General features: G+C 38.9%; 20 non-coding genes across 20 annotated transcripts in view; all 20 read right to left on the bottom strand.

Moving 5' to 3' along the window:
- Nucleotides 1–43, bottom strand: part of TRNAA-AGC (transfer RNA alanine (anticodon AGC)) — a 73-nt gene extending 30 nt beyond the window's left edge. The window contains exon 1 of the tRNA in view: nt 1–43. This exon is cut by the window's left edge and continues 30 nt beyond it. This is a non-coding gene — a tRNA (tRNA-Ala).
- Nucleotides 44–1,232: 1,189 nt separating this feature from the next.
- Nucleotides 1,233–1,305, bottom strand: TRNAK-CUU (transfer RNA lysine (anticodon CUU)). The gene has a single exon. It is a non-coding gene; the product is annotated as a tRNA-Lys (tRNA).
- Nucleotides 1,306–2,076: 771 nt separating this feature from the next.
- Nucleotides 2,077–2,149, bottom strand: TRNAK-CUU (transfer RNA lysine (anticodon CUU)). The gene has a single exon. It is a non-coding gene; the product is annotated as a tRNA-Lys (tRNA).
- A 771-nt stretch (nt 2,150–2,920) lies between these two features.
- On the bottom strand, nt 2,921–2,993 carry TRNAK-CUU (transfer RNA lysine (anticodon CUU)). The gene has a single exon. It is a non-coding gene; the product is annotated as a tRNA-Lys (tRNA).
- A 353-nt stretch (nt 2,994–3,346) lies between these two features.
- TRNAA-AGC (transfer RNA alanine (anticodon AGC)) lies at nt 3,347–3,419 on the bottom strand. Its single transcript has one exon. It is a non-coding gene; the product is annotated as a tRNA-Ala (tRNA).
- Nucleotides 3,420–3,764: 345 nt separating this feature from the next.
- TRNAK-CUU (transfer RNA lysine (anticodon CUU)) lies at nt 3,765–3,837 on the bottom strand. The gene has a single exon. It is a non-coding gene; the product is annotated as a tRNA-Lys (tRNA).
- A 353-nt stretch (nt 3,838–4,190) lies between these two features.
- TRNAA-AGC (transfer RNA alanine (anticodon AGC)) lies at nt 4,191–4,263 on the bottom strand. The gene has a single exon. It is a non-coding gene; the product is annotated as a tRNA-Ala (tRNA).
- Nucleotides 4,264–5,452: 1,189 nt separating this feature from the next.
- On the bottom strand, nt 5,453–5,525 carry TRNAK-CUU (transfer RNA lysine (anticodon CUU)). Its single transcript has one exon. It is a non-coding gene; the product is annotated as a tRNA-Lys (tRNA).
- A 353-nt stretch (nt 5,526–5,878) lies between these two features.
- On the bottom strand, nt 5,879–5,951 carry TRNAA-AGC (transfer RNA alanine (anticodon AGC)). Its single transcript has one exon. It is a non-coding gene; the product is annotated as a tRNA-Ala (tRNA).
- A 345-nt stretch (nt 5,952–6,296) lies between these two features.
- Nucleotides 6,297–6,369, bottom strand: TRNAK-CUU (transfer RNA lysine (anticodon CUU)). Its single transcript has one exon. It is a non-coding gene; the product is annotated as a tRNA-Lys (tRNA).
- A 353-nt stretch (nt 6,370–6,722) lies between these two features.
- Nucleotides 6,723–6,795, bottom strand: TRNAA-AGC (transfer RNA alanine (anticodon AGC)). Its single transcript has one exon. It is a non-coding gene; the product is annotated as a tRNA-Ala (tRNA).
- A 345-nt stretch (nt 6,796–7,140) lies between these two features.
- TRNAK-CUU (transfer RNA lysine (anticodon CUU)) lies at nt 7,141–7,213 on the bottom strand. The gene has a single exon. It is a non-coding gene; the product is annotated as a tRNA-Lys (tRNA).
- Nucleotides 7,214–7,566: 353 nt separating this feature from the next.
- On the bottom strand, nt 7,567–7,639 carry TRNAA-AGC (transfer RNA alanine (anticodon AGC)). The gene has a single exon. It is a non-coding gene; the product is annotated as a tRNA-Ala (tRNA).
- Nucleotides 7,640–8,828: 1,189 nt separating this feature from the next.
- TRNAK-CUU (transfer RNA lysine (anticodon CUU)) lies at nt 8,829–8,901 on the bottom strand. Its single transcript has one exon. It is a non-coding gene; the product is annotated as a tRNA-Lys (tRNA).
- Nucleotides 8,902–9,254: 353 nt separating this feature from the next.
- Nucleotides 9,255–9,327, bottom strand: TRNAA-AGC (transfer RNA alanine (anticodon AGC)). The gene has a single exon. It is a non-coding gene; the product is annotated as a tRNA-Ala (tRNA).
- Nucleotides 9,328–9,672: 345 nt separating this feature from the next.
- Nucleotides 9,673–9,745, bottom strand: TRNAK-CUU (transfer RNA lysine (anticodon CUU)). Its single transcript has one exon. It is a non-coding gene; the product is annotated as a tRNA-Lys (tRNA).
- A 353-nt stretch (nt 9,746–10,098) lies between these two features.
- TRNAA-AGC (transfer RNA alanine (anticodon AGC)) lies at nt 10,099–10,171 on the bottom strand. The gene has a single exon. It is a non-coding gene; the product is annotated as a tRNA-Ala (tRNA).
- A 345-nt stretch (nt 10,172–10,516) lies between these two features.
- Nucleotides 10,517–10,589, bottom strand: TRNAK-CUU (transfer RNA lysine (anticodon CUU)). The gene has a single exon. It is a non-coding gene; the product is annotated as a tRNA-Lys (tRNA).
- A 353-nt stretch (nt 10,590–10,942) lies between these two features.
- On the bottom strand, nt 10,943–11,015 carry TRNAA-AGC (transfer RNA alanine (anticodon AGC)). Its single transcript has one exon. It is a non-coding gene; the product is annotated as a tRNA-Ala (tRNA).
- Nucleotides 11,016–12,204: 1,189 nt separating this feature from the next.
- On the bottom strand, nt 12,205–12,277 carry TRNAK-CUU (transfer RNA lysine (anticodon CUU)). Its single transcript has one exon. It is a non-coding gene; the product is annotated as a tRNA-Lys (tRNA).
- Between the last annotated feature and the right edge of the window lie 223 nt (nt 12,278–12,500).

The following is a 12,500-nucleotide window of genomic DNA, read 5'->3' as shown; positions in this document are numbered from 1 at the left end:
CTCGCATGCTAAGCGAGCGCTCTACCATTTGAGCTAATTCCCCTGTGTGCTCACTCAGCATCACATTTCAAAAGTAACGTTACTGCTGTCCACACTTTATTTTAAGTCTAATTGCCCATAACATGAGTGTTCAGTTCACTCCTAACTGATGCCTTAACTACACCTAGGGGATGTTTTACACTTCAGGTTGGCATGTTTAGTACTTGAATAGGAGTGATATCACTGTATGTTAACCTAGACTCAGGCCCTACCTAATCTTGGAGATACATTTCTCATGAATGAGTAACCAAGGGAGATACAATTTTTAGGAGTTAGTGCATGTCTAATGCAAGATTAATCACCATATTATGAGAGCCAATGCTATCATCCAGCAAAAAATACTCGTTTTCGCCCAACGTGGGGCTCGAACCCACGACCCTGAGATTAAGAGTCTCATAGCTCTACCGACTGAGCTAGCCGGGACCCAAATAAATATGGTATGCAGACTCATCATTTTTTATTAAGGAAAACCGTTTCTGGATATTCCTCTGCTCTTGTTTTGCAAGGAACTTCACTTTTATACATCCTTCAGAGGAAAGAATGTCAAGTAAAATAAGACGAAATGAAAATGGAAGGTGTGAAATATTCATTTTGAGATTGCATAAGAAATCAAATTCCTCTCACGTGCTATAGAATACCTAAACACTTTTGATTAAACCACTTTTGTTGTTATAATGACACCAAATTTGAAAGCCATCTGTGACTTTTCTGTTCTTACTCTGCAACAACCATGGCAATTACAAGTTAAAAAGTAAAATGTATGCAAATTTTAGAATGGAGAATGCGGGCATCGATCCCGCTACCTCTCGCATGCTAAGCGAGCACTCTACCATTTGAGCTAATTCCCCTGTGTGCTCACTCAGCATCACATTTCAAAAGTAACGTTACTGCTGTCCACACTTTATTTTAAGTCTAATTGCCCATAACATGAGTGTTCAGTTCACTCCTAACTGATGCCTTAACTACACCTAGGGGATGTTTTACACTTCAGGTTGGCATGTTTAGTACTTGAATAGGAGTGATATCACTGTATGTTAACCTAGACTCAGGCCCTACCTAATCTTGGAGATACATTTCTCATGAATGAGTAACCAAGGGAGATACAATTTTTAGGAGTTAGTGCATGTCTAATGCAAGATTAATCACCATATTATGAGAGCCAATGCTATCATCCAGCAAAAAATACTCATTTTCGCCCAACGTGGGGCTCGAACCCACGACCCTGAGATTAAGAGTCTCATGCTCTACCGACTGAGCTAGCCGGGCTCCCACTTAAATATGGTATGCAGACTCATCATTTTTTATTAAGGAAAACTGTTTCTGGATATTCCTCTGCTCTTGTTTTGCAAGGAACTTCACTTTTATACATCCTTCAGAGGAAAGAATGTCAAGTAAAATAAGACGAAATGAAAATGGAAGGTGTGAAATTTTCATTTTGAGATTGCATAAGAAATCAAATTCCTCTCACGTGCTATAGAATACCTAAACACTTTTGATTAAACCACTTAAGTTGTTATAATGACACCAAATTTGAAAGCCATCTGTGACTTTTCTGTTCTTACTCTGCAACAACCATGGCAATTACAAGTTAAAAAGTAAAATGTATGCAAATTTTAGAATGGAGAATGCGGGCATCGATCCCGCTACCTCTCGCATGCTAAGCGAGCACTCTACCATTTGAGCTAATTCCCCTGTGTGCTCACTCAGCATCACATTTCAAAAGTAACGTTACTGCTGTCCACACTTTATTTTAAGTCTAATTGCCCATAACATGAGTGTTCAGTTCACTCCTAACTGATGCCTTAACTACACCTAGGGGATGTTTTACACTTCAGGTTGGCATGTTTAGTACTTGAATAGGAGTGATATCACTGTATGTTAACCTAGACTCAGGCCCTACCTAATCTTGGAGATACATTTCTCATGAATGAGTAACCAAGGGAGATACAATTTTTAGGAGTTAGTGCATGTCTAATGCAAGATTAATCACCATATTATGAGAGCCAATGCTATCATCCAGCAAAAAATACTCGTTTTCGCCCAACGTGGGGCTCGAACCCACGACCCTGAGATTAAGAGTCTCATGCTCTACCGACTGAGCTAGCCGGGCTCCCACTTAAATATGGTATGCAGACTCATCATTTTTTATTAAGGAAAACTGTTTCTGGATATTCCTCTGCTCTTGTTTTGCAAGGAACTTCACTTTTATACATCCTTCAGAGGAAAGAATGTCAAGTAAAATAAGACGAAATGAAAATGGAAGGTGTGAAATTTTCATTTTGAGATTGCATAAGAAATCAAATTCCTCTCACGTGCTATAGAATACCTAAACACTTTTGATTAAACCACTTTAGTTGTTATAATGACACCAAATTTGAAAGCCATCTGTGACTTTTCTGTTCTTACTCTGCAACAACCATGGCAATTACAAGTTAAAAAGTAAAATGTATGCAAATTTTAGAATGGAGAATGCGGGCATCGATCCCACTACCTCTCGCATGCTAAGCGAGCGCTCTACCATTTGAGCTAATTCCCCTGTGTGCTCACTCAGCATCACATTTCAAAAGTAACGTTACTGCTGTCCACACTTTATTTTAAGTCTAATTGCCCATAACATGAGTGTTCAGTTCACTCCTAACTGATGCCTTAACTACACCTAGGGGATGTTTTACACTTCAGGTTGGCATGTTTAGTACTTGAATAGGAGTGATATCACTGTATGTTAACCTAGACTCAGGCCCTACCTAATCTTGGAGATACATTTCTCATGAATGAGTAACCAAGGGAGATACAATTTTTAGGAGTTAGTGAATGTCTAATGCAAGATTAATCACCATATTATGAGAGCCAATGCTATCATCCAGCAAAAAATACTCGTTTTCGCCCAACGTGGGGCTCGAACCCACGACCCTGAGATTAAGAGTCTCATGCTCTACCGACTGAGCTAGCCGGGCTCCCACTTAAATATGGTATGCAGACTCATCATTTTTTATTAAGGAAAACTGTTTCTGGATATTCCTCTGCTCTTGTTTTGCAAGGAACTTCACTTTTATACATCCTTCAGAGGAAAGAATGTCAAGTAAAATAAGACGAAATGAAAATGGAAGGTGTGAAATTTTCATTTTGAGATTGCATAAGAAATCAAATTCCTCTCACGTGCTATAGAATACCTAAACACTTTTGATTAAACCACTTTAGTTGTTATAATGACACCAAATTTGAAAGCCATCTGTGACTTTTCTGTTCTTACTCTGCAACAACCATGGCAATTACAAGTTAAAAAGTAAAATGTATGCAAATTTTAGAATGGAGAATGCGGGCATCGATCCCGCTACCTCTCGCATGCTAAGCGAGCGCTCTACCATTTGAGCTAATTCCCCTGTGTGCTCACTCAGCATCACATTTCAAAAGTAACGTTACTGCTGTCCACACTTTATTTTAAGTCTAATTGCCCATAACATGAGTGTTCAGTTCACTCCTAACTGATGCCTTAACTACACCTAGGGGATGTTTTACACTTCAGGTTGGCATGTTTAGTACTTGAATAGGAGTGATATCACTGTATGTTAACCTAGACTCAGGCCCTACCTAATCTTGGAGATACATTTCTCATGAATGAGTAACCAAGGGAGATACAATTTTTAGGAGTTAGTGCATGTCTAATGCAAGATTAATCACCATATTATGAGAGCCAATGCTATCATCCAGCAAAAAATACTCGTTTTCGCCCAACGTGGGGCTCGAACCCACGACCCTGAGATTAAGAGTCTCATGCTCTACCGACTGAGCTAGCCGGGCTCCCACTTAAATATGGTATGCAGACTCATCATTTTTTATTAAGGAAAACTGTTTCTGGATATTCCTCTGCTCTTGTTTTGCAAGGAACTTCACTTTTATTCATCCTTCAGAGGAAAGAATGTCAAGTAAAATAAGACGAAATGAAAATGGAAGGTGTGAAATTTTCATTTTGAGATTGCATAAGAAATCAAATTCCTCTCACGTGCTATAGAATACCTAAACACTTTTGATTAAACCACTTTAGTTGTTATAATGACACCAAATTTGAAAGCCATCTGTGACTTTTCTGTTCTTACTCTGCAACAACCATGGCAATTACAAGTTAAAAAGTAAAATGTATGCAAATTTTAGAATGGAGAATGCGGGCATCGATCCCGCTACCTCTCGCATGCTAAGCGAGCGCTCTACCATTTGAGCTAATTCCCCTGTGTGCTCACTCAGCATCACATTTCAAAAGTAACGTTACTGCTGTCCACACTTTATTTTAAGTCTAATTGCCCATAACATGAGTGTTCAGTTCACTCCTAACTGATGCCTTAACTACACCTAGGGGATGTTTTACACTTCAGGTTGGCATGTTTAGTACTTGAATAGGAGTGATATCACTGTATGTTAACCTAGACTCAGGCCCTACCTAATCTTGGAGATACATTTCTCATGAATGAGTAACCAAGGGAGATACAATTTTTAGGAGTTAGTGCATGTCTAATGCAAGATTAATCACCATATTATGAGAGCCAATGCTATCATCCAGCAAAAAATACTCGTTTTCGCCCAACGTGGGGCTCGAACCCACGACCCTGAGATTAAGAGTCTCATAGCTCTACCGACTGAGCTAGCCGGGACCCAAATAAATATGGTATGCAGACTCATCATTTTTTATTAAGGAAAACCGTTTCTGGATATTCCTCTGCTCTTGTTTTGCAAGGAACTTCACTTTTATACATCCTTCAGAGGAAAGAATGTCAAGTAAAATAAGACGAAATGAAAATGGAAGGTGTGAAATGTTCATTTTGAGATTGCATAAGAAATCAAATTCCTCTCACGTGCTATAGAATACCTAAACACTTTTGATTAAACCACTTTAGTTGTTATAATGACACCAAATTTGAAAGCCATCTGTGACTTTTCTGTTCTTACTCTGCAACAACCATGGCAATTACAAGTTAAAAAGTAAAATGTATGCAAATTTTAGAATGGAGAATGCGGGCATCGATCCCGCTACCTCTCGCATGCTAAGCGAGCACTCTACCATTTGAGCTAATTCCCCTGTGTGCTCACTTAGCATCACATTTCAAAAGTAACGTTACTGCTGTCTACACTTTATTTTAAGTCTAATTGCCCATAACATGAGTGTTCAGTTCACTCCTAACTGATGCCTTAACTACACCTGGGGGATGTTTTACACTTCAGGTTGGCATGTTTAGTACTTGAATAGGAGTGATATCACTGTATGTTAACCTAGACTCAGGCCCTACCTAATCTTGGAGATACATTTCTCATGAATGAGTAACCAAGGGAGATACAATTTTTAGGAGTTAGTGCATGTCTAATGCAAGATTAATCACCATATTATGAGAGCCAATGCTATCATCCAGCAAAAAATACTCGTTTTCGCCCAACGTGGGGCTCGAACCCACGACCCTGAGATTAAGAGTCTCATGCTCTACCGACTGAGCTAGCCGGGCTCCCACTTAAATATGGTATGCAGACTCATCATTTTTTATTAAGGAAAACTGTTTCTGGATATTCCTCTGCTCTTGTTTTGCAAGGAACTTCACTTTTATACATCCTTCAGAGGAAAGAATGTCAAGTAAAATAAGACGAAATGAAAATGGAAGGTGTGAAATTTTCATTTTGAGATTGCATAAGAAATCAAATTCCTCTCACGTGCTATAGAATACCTAAACACTTTTGATTAAACCACTTTAGTTGTTATAATGACACCAAATTTGAAAGCCATCTGTGACTTTTCTGTTCTTACTCTGCAACAACCATGGCAATTACAAGTTAAAAAGTAAAATGTATGCAAATTTTAGAATGGAGAATGCGGGCATCGATCCCGCTACCTCTCGCATGCTAAGCGAGCGCTCTACCATTTGAGCTAATTCCCCTGTGTGCTCACTCAGCATCACATTTCAAAAGTAACGTTACTGCTGTCCACACTTTATTTTAAGTCTAATTGCCCATAACATGAGTGTTCAGTTCACTCCTAACTGATGCCTTAACTACACCTAGGGGATGTTTTACACTTCAGGTTGGCATGTTTAGTACTTGAATAGGAGTGATATCACTGTATGTTAACCTAGACTCAGGCCCTACCTAATCTTGGAGATACATTTCTCATGAATGAGTAACCAAGGGAGATACAATTTTTAGGAGTTAGTGAATGTCTAATGCAAGATTAATCACCATATTATGAGAGCCAATGCTATCATCCAGCAAAAAATACTCGTTTTCGCCCAACGTGGGGCTCGAACCCACGACCCTGAGATTAAGAGTCTCATGCTCTACCGACTGAGCTAGCCGGGCTCCCACTTAAATATGGTATACAGACTCATCATTTTTTATTAAGGAAAACTGTTTCTGGATATTCCTCTGCTCTTGTTTTGCAAGGAACTTCACTTTTATACATCCTTCAGAGGAAAGAATGTCAAGTAAAATAAGACGAAATGAAAATGGAAGGTGTGAAATTTTCATTTTGAGATTGCATAAGAAATCAAATTCCTCTCACGTGCTATAGAATACCTAAACACTTTTGATTAAACCACTTTAGTTGTTATAATGACACCAAATTTGAAAGCCATCTGTGACTTTTCTGTTCTTACTCTGCAACAACCATGGCAATTACAAGTTAAAAAGTAAAATGTATGCAAATTTTAGACTGGAGAATGCGGGCATCGATCCCGCTACCTCTCGCATGCTAAGCGAGCGCTCTACCATTTGAGCTAATTCCCCTGTGTGCTCACTCAGCATCACATTTCAAAAGTAACGTTACTGCTGTCCACACTTTATTTTAAGTCTAATTGCCCATAACATGAGTGTTCAGTTCACTCCTAACTGATGCCTTAACTACACCTAGGGGATGTTTTACACTTCAGGTTGGCATGTTTAGTACTTGAATAGGAGTGATATCACTGTATGTTAACCTAGACTCAGGCCCTACCTAATCTTGGAGATACATTTCTCATGAATGAGTAACCAAGGGAGATACAATTTTTAGGAGTTAGTGCATGTCTAATGCAAGATTAATCACCATATTATGAGAGCCAATGCTATCATCCAGCAAAAAATACTCGTTTTCGCCCAACGTGGGGCTCGAACCCACGACCCTGAGATTAAGAGTCTCATGCTCTACCGACTGAGCTAGCCGGGCTCCCACTTAAATATGGTATGCAGACTCATCATTTTTTATTAAGGAAAACTGTTTCTGGATATTCCTCTGCTCTTGTTTTGCAAGGAACTTCACTTTTATTCATCCTTCAGAGGAAAGAATGTCAAGTAAAATAAGACGAAATGAAAATGGAAGGTGTGAAATTTTCATTTTGAGATTGCATAAGAAATCAAATTCCTCTCACGTGCTATAGAATACCTAAACACTTTTGATTAAACCACTTTAGTTGTTATAATGACACCAAATTTGAAAGCCATCTGTGACTTTTCTGTTCTTACTCTGCAACAACCATGGCAATTACAAGTTAAAAAGTAAAATGTATGCAAATTTTAGAATGGAGAATGCGGGCATCGATCCCGCTACCTCTCGCATGCTAAGCGAGCGCTCTACCATTTGAGCTAATTCCCCTGTGTGCTCACTCAGCATCACATTTCAAAAGTAACGTTACTGCTGTCCACACTTTATTTTAAGTCTAATTGCCCATAACATGAGTGTTCAGTTCACTCCTAACTGATGCCTTAACTACACCTAGGGGATGTTTTACACTTCAGGTTGGCATGTTTAGTACTTGAATAGGAGTGATATCACTGTATGTTAACCTAGACTCAGGCCCTACCTAATCTTGGAGATACATTTCTCATGAATGAGTAACCAAGGGAGATACAATTTTTAGGAGTTAGTGCATGTCTAATGCAAGATTAATCACCATATTATGAGAGCCAATGCTATCATCCAGCAAAAAATACTCGTTTTCGCCCAACGTGGGGCTCGAACCCACGACCCTGAGATTAAGAGTCTCATAGCTCTACCGACTGAGCTAGCCGGGACCCAAATAAATATGGTATGCAGACTCATCATTTTTTATTAAGGAAAACCGTTTCTGGATATTCCTCTGCTCTTGTTTTGCAAGGAACTTCACTTTTATACATCCTTCAGAGGAAAGAATGTCAAGTAAAATAAGACGAAATGAAAATGGAAGGTGTGAAATGTTCATTTTGAGATTGCATAAGAAATCAAATTCCTCTCACGTGCTATAGAATACCTAAACACTTTTGATTAAACCACTTTAGTTGTTATAATGACACCAAATTTGAAAGCCATCTGTGACTTTTCTGTTCTTACTCTGCAACAACCATGGCAATTACAAGTTAAAAAGTAAAATGTATGCAAATTTTAGAATGGAGAATGCGGGCATCGATCCCGCTACCTCTCGCATGCTAAGCGAGCACTCTACCATTTGAGCTAATTCCCCTGTGTGCTCACTTAGCATCACATTTCAAAAGTAACGTTACTGCTGTCTACACTTTATTTTAAGTCTAATTGCCCATAACATGAGTGTTCAGTTCACTCCTAACTGATGCCTTAACTACACCTGGGGGATGTTTTACACTTCAGGTTGGCATGTTTAGTACTTGAATAGGAGTGATATCACTGTATGTTAACCTAGACTCAGGCCCTACCTAATCTTGGAGATACATTTCTCATGAATGAGTAACCAAGGGAGATACAATTTTTAGGAGTTAGTGCATGTCTAATGCAAGATTAATCACCATATTATGAGAGCCAATGCTATCATCCAGCAAAAAATACTCGTTTTCGCCCAACGTGGGGCTCGAACCCACGACCCTGAGATTAAGAGTCTCATGCTCTACCGACTGAGCTAGCCGGGCTCCCACTTAAATATGGTATGCAGACTCATCATTTTTTATTAAGGAAAACTGTTTCTGGATATTCCTCTGCTCTTGTTTTGCAAGGAACTTCACTTTTATACATCCTTCAGAGGAAAGAATGTCAAGTAAAATAAGACGAAATGAAAATGGAAGGTGTGAAATTTTCATTTTGAGATTGCATAAGAAATCAAATTCCTCTCACGTGCTATAGAATACCTAAACACTTTTGATTAAACCACTTTAGTTGTTATAATGACACCAAATTTGAAAGCCATCTGTGACTTTTCTGTTCTTACTCTGCAACAACCATGGCAATTACAAGTTAAAAAGTAAAATGTATGCAAATTTTAGAATGGAGAATGCGGGCATCGATCCCGCTACCTCTCGCATGCTAAGCGAGCGCTCTACCATTTGAGCTAATTCCCCTGTGTGCTCACTCAGCATCACATTTCAAAAGTAACGTTACTGCTGTCCACACTTTATTTTAAGTCTAATTGCCCATAACATGAGTGTTCAGTTCACTCCTAACTGATGCCTTAACTACACCTAGGGGATGTTTTACACTTCAGGTTGGCATGTTTAGTACTTGAATAGGAGTGATATCACTGTATGTTAACCTAGACTCAGGCCCTACCTAATCTTGGAGATACATTTCTCATGAATGAGTAACCAAGGGAGATACAATTTTTAGGAGTTAGTGAATGTCTAATGCAAGATTAATCACCATATTATGAGAGCCAATGCTATCATCCAGCAAAAAATACTCGTTTTCGCCCAACGTGGGGCTCGAACCCACGACCCTGAGATTAAGAGTCTCATGCTCTACCGACTGAGCTAGCCGGGCTCCCACTTAAATATGGTATACAGACTCATCATTTTTTATTAAGGAAAACTGTTTCTGGATATTCCTCTGCTCTTGTTTTGCAAGGAACTTCACTTTTATACATCCTTCAGAGGAAAGAATGTCAAGTAAAATAAGACGAAATGAAAATGGAAGGTGTGAAATTTTCATTTTGAGATTGCATAAGAAATCAAATTCCTCTCACGTGCTATAGAATACCTAAACACTTTTGATTAAACCACTTTAGTTGTTATAATGACACCAAATTTGAAAGCCATCTGTGACTTTTCTGTTCTTACTCTGCAACAACCATGGCAATTACAAGTTAAAAAGTAAAATGTATGCAAATTTTAGAATGGAGAATGCGGGCATCGATCCCGCTACCTCTCGCATGCTAAGCGAGCGCTCTACCATTTGAGCTAATTCCCCTGTGTGCTCACTCAGCATCACATTTCAAAAGTAACGTTACTGCTGTCCACACTTTATTTTAAGTCTAATTGCCCATAACATGAGTGTTCAGTTCACTCCTAACTGATGCCTTAACTACACCTAGGGGATGTTTTACACTTCAGGTTGGCATGTTTAGTACTTGAATAGGAGTGATATCACTGTATGTTAACCTAGACTCAGGCCCTACCTAATCTTGGAGATACATTTCTCATGAATGAGTAACCAAGGGAGATACAATTTTTAGGAGTTAGTGCATGTCTAATGCAAGATTAATCACCATATTATGAGAGCCAATGCTATCATCCAGCAAAAAATACTCGTTTTCGCCCAACGTGGGGCTCGAACCCACGACCCTGAGATTAAGAGTCTCATGCTCTACCGACTGAGCTAGCCGGGCTCCCACTTAAATATGGTATGCAGACTCATCATTTTTTATTAAGGAAAACTGTTTCTGGATATTCCTCTGCTCTTGTTTTGCAAGGAACTTCACTTTTATACATCCTTCAGAGGAAAGAATGTCAAGTAAAATAAGACGAAATGAAAATGGAAGGTGTGAAATTTTCATTTTGAGATTGCATAAGAAATCAAATTCCTCTCACGTGCTATAGAATACCTAAACACTTTTGATTAAACCACTTTAGTTGTTATAATGACACCAAATTTGAAAGCCATCTGTGACTTTTCTGTTCTTACTCTGCAACAACCATGGCAATTACAAGTTAAAAAGTAAAATGTATGCAAATTTTAGAATGGAGAATGCGGGCATCGATCCCGCTACCTCTCGCATGCTAAGCGAGCGCTCTACCATTTGAGCTAATTCCCCTGTGTGCTCACTCAGCATCACATTTCAAAAGTAACGTTACTGCTGTCCACACTTTATTTTAAGTCTAATTGCCCATAACATGAGTGTTCAGTTCACTCCTAACTGATGCCTTAACTACACCTAGGGGATGTTTTACACTTCAGGTTGGCATGTTTAGTACTTGAATAGGAGTGATATCACTGTATGTTAACCTAGACTCAGGCCCTACCTAATCTTGGAGATACATTTCTCATGAATGAGTAACCAAGGGAGATACAATTTTTAGGAGTTAGTGCATGTCTAATGCAAGATTAATCACCATATTATGAGAGCCAATGCTATCATCCAGCAAAAAATACTCGTTTTCGCCCAACGTGGGGCTCGAACCCACGACCCTGAGATTAAGAGTCTCATAGCTCTACCGACTGAGCTAGCCGGGACCCAAATAAATATGGTATGCAGACTCATCATTTTTTATTAAGGAAAACCGTTTCTGGATATTCCTCTGCTCTTGTTTTGCAAGGAACTTCACTTTTATACATCCTTCAGAGGAAAGAATGTCAAGTAAAATAAGACGAAATGAAAATGGAAGGTGTGAAATGTTCATTTTGAGATTGCATAAGAAATCAAATTCCTCTCACGTGCTATAGAATACCTAAACACTTTTGATTAAACCACTTTAGTTGTTATAATGACACCAAATTTGAAAGCCATCTGTGACTTTTCTGTTCTTACTCTGCAACAACCATGGCAATTACAAGTTAAAAAGTAAAATGTATGCAAATTTTAGAATGGAGAATGCGGGCATCGATCCCGCTACCTCTCGCATGCTAAGCGAGCACTCTACCATTTGTGCTAATTCCCCTGTGTGCTCACTCAGCATCACATTTCAAAAGTAACGTTACTGCTGTCCACACTTTATTTTAAGTCTAATTGCCCATAACATGAGTGTTCAGTTCACTCCTAACTGATGCCTTAACTACACCTAGGGGATGTTTTACACTTCAGGTTGGCATGTTTAGTACTTGAATAGGAGTGATATCACTGTATGTTAACCTAGACTCAGGCCCTACCTAATCTTGGAGATACATTTCTCATGAATGAGTAACCAAGGGAGATACAATTTTTAGGAGTTAGTGCATGTCTAATGCAAGATTAATCACCATATTATGAGAGCCAATGCTATCATCCAGCAAAAAATACTCATTTTCGCCCAACGTGGGGCTCGAACCCACGACCCTGAGATTAAGAGTCTCATGCTCTACCGACTGAGCTAGCCGGGCTCCCACTTAAATATGGTATGCAGACTCATCATTTTTTATTAAGGAAAACCGTTTCTGGATATTCCTCTGCTCTTGTTTTGCAAGGAACTTCACTTTTATACATCCTTCAGAGGAAAGAATGTCAAGTAAAATAAGACGAAATGAAAATGGAAGGTGTGAAATTTTCATTTTGAGATTGCATAAGAAATCAAATTCCTCTCACGTGCTATAGAATACCTAAACA

The sequence above is a fragment of the Triturus cristatus genome, chromosome 4_1, assembly GCF_964204655.1.
Source record: "Triturus cristatus chromosome 4_1, aTriCri1.1, whole genome shotgun sequence".
NCBI lineage: Eukaryota > Metazoa > Chordata > Amphibia > Caudata > Salamandridae > Triturus > Triturus cristatus.
The sequence above is the reverse complement of the archived record's forward strand: the minus strand, read 5'-3'. Positions and strand labels throughout refer to the sequence as shown.